This window comes from Aristolochia californica, unplaced genomic scaffold, assembly GCF_029961685.1.
Source record: "Aristolochia californica isolate CCGP_79_NKW_82.1479 unplaced genomic scaffold, dmAriCali1.0.hap1 SCAF_13, whole genome shotgun sequence".
Taxonomy (NCBI): Eukaryota; Viridiplantae; Streptophyta; class Magnoliopsida; order Piperales; family Aristolochiaceae; genus Aristolochia; species Aristolochia californica.
This window is the reverse complement of record NW_027181804.1, coordinates 14,688,810-14,691,146: the sequence shown is the minus strand read 5'-3', so window position 1 is coordinate 14,691,146 and position 2,337 is coordinate 14,688,810. Positions and strand designations below refer to the sequence as shown.

Below are 2,337 nucleotides of genomic sequence, written 5' to 3'. Positions count from 1 at the left end.
TTAATATAGTAATTATAAAATAAGTATATTAAATAAATAAAAATAATTATTTTATAAATAAAATTTATAAATTAATGATTTTGATGATGAAAGTTTAATTTTTTCTAACTTAGGAAAAATTAAACCATCGTTGTCTTCCTCAGCGACGAGCCGGCGGGCAATGACGACGGCGACGGGCCAGTGGGCAACAACGATGGCGGCGGGCAACGCCGATAGAGGCGGCCCTCCGACGATAAGCTGAGAGGGAGAAGAGAGGGAGACCGAGAAGCTCTGCAACAGATGCTCGGCCTCCCGTGCTCTGCGACAGAGGTCAAGAGGGAAAGGAGAGGGAGGATGGCTGTTAAACCGAAGCCGATGGCTGAAATCAAAGGCGAATGGGGAAATCGATACCGAATCGAAGTAGAAATTAAGAAATCGAAGCCCAAATGTCAAAATCGAAGAAAACCGAAACTGAAATAAGGAAAATTGCAAGAAATTGGAAGGTCTTTTGGGGGAAAAGATAATAGCGTGAGGGAGAAGGGAGTGAGATGCCGAAAGGGAGAAGAGAGGGAGAAGAGACAGAGAGATAAGAGAGAGGGAGAAGCGAGCGGGAGGTTCAGAGGGAGAGCGAGTCCGAGAAAGACACCGTAGAGAGGGAGACCGGAGAGAGAGAGAGAGAGACCGAAGAGGGACGGTGGAGACAAGAGAGGGAGCAGAGAACGAGAGAGGGTTGCGGAACGAAAGAGAGCTGCGGGAACCAGAGAGGGCTGCTGTGGGAACCCGAGAGCGAAAATGAGAGCGACAGTGTGTGAGAGACAGAGGCCCGAGAGAGCGTCCCGTGAGTGTCATGTACATAATTCTCAAAATCGGACATAAAACATTTTCCGCTATTTAGTCTTGGGACATGAACTCCTGTGAGTTATGAATAATCGTGTACATGATATGATTTTTTGCGCTCCCTAACGACTTCAGGATATTAACTAAGTAATACGCTTGATCTTTATGTCTTCAGTAATGTTAACTAACCTCTCTAAATAAAATATGCTAAAACCTGTTAGTGCCATTTGTAAGTTATGTCGAGCAATGAATTCACTTTTGTGGGTTTGGTTGTCAGGAGGGTCGTCGAACGGAAACATTTTTGGGGAAAAAAACTGTATGTGCTCTCGTTCGCGACATTTGGCGATTTCAATCAGCCCGTCTCTAACCTCTTCCCAACGCTAGCTGATTCTCTTCCTCTCGCCGTCCCCGGCATCGACGAGCTTCGTCGACTTCTCTCCCCCCTCTGCAACCTATCCGGCTTGATTCGAAAGAAATTAGGTAAACCCTTCTTCCTGGAATTTTTTCTTTTTGGGTATCTCTCGACCATAGAAAAACATCGAATCCTTGTTCCCTTTTATGCCGTTTTGGATTTATTTCCCTTCATAACTTCCCTTTTTCGTCCATCTCCCAGACTCGTTTGGGTTTTCATGGTGTAGGAGATGAAAAACGGAGTGGGCACTTTCTCTTGACTTTCTGATTTAGGCATTACGAGGAGGAGATAAATTTATTATATTCTCTTTTTGTTCTTCCTGCGTTTTCTTCTGCACTCTCTTCCGGTTGAGTTGTGTCGAAGCCTAAAAGTGCCTTCAATCCGATACAAAATTTGGCGCTCTGAAAAGGGCCTACTTGAAAGCCGGTGAGGCAATTTTCTTCCGCGATTACATTCGGAGAATAGCGTGAAGCTTTCCTTGATACAGGAGAATGTCTTCCAGAGACCATTTTTGGGTTAGAATCCTTTTTCTATTGCTCCCGTTTATTTTTTTTATTGTAGTTCTTCCTACCTGCTAGTTTCGTTTGGGGAGAAAATAGCCTTAGTTTGTGTGGCTTCGACGAATCATTTTATTTCTTGGTCGATTGATACTAAGCTGTCATTTTCTATTATTCTATTGGGCTCTGCGTTGAGATTGTGGTATTTCTTGGTCTTGTCGGCGATCCGTTTGCATGGTGTAGGAGATGAAAAACGGAGTAGGCACTCTCTGTTATTGTTTCATTTCTTCGAGCTCGATTTCCTCTCTTTACCTTCTTGTCGTGTTTAAGCTAAAAGAACCTCCCATTTAATTTGTTCTACGTGTGTCAATAAGAAGTTTTGTTGAGGTGAAAACTGGAAGTGATTAGAAGGTAATTCTACTTCTTGTTGATAGGTACGTTTTTCTATATGAAAACTATAGCAACAAGGCATCAATGTTTGTCCATCACCCATTTGGTTATTCTGCAATATTTTGTACAGCAATGATCAACTACAAACAACGAGATTAGCATTATATTCTTTTTATAACTATGTTACTTCCCTTTGAGTCTCAATTTTTTATCTTTATGCAT

At 42.4% G+C, this 2,337-nt stretch overlaps 1 long non-coding RNA gene across 1 annotated transcript; it reads left to right on the top strand.

Annotated features, from left to right (window-relative positions):
* Nucleotides 1-1,091: 1,091 nt before the first annotated feature.
* On the top strand, nt 1,092-1,930 carry LOC137949080 (uncharacterized). The gene is made up of 2 exons (XR_011111687.1): nt 1,092-1,296; nt 1,430-1,930. It is a non-coding gene; the product is annotated as an uncharacterized lncRNA (long non-coding RNA).
* Nucleotides 1,931-2,337: the final 407 nt, after the last annotated feature.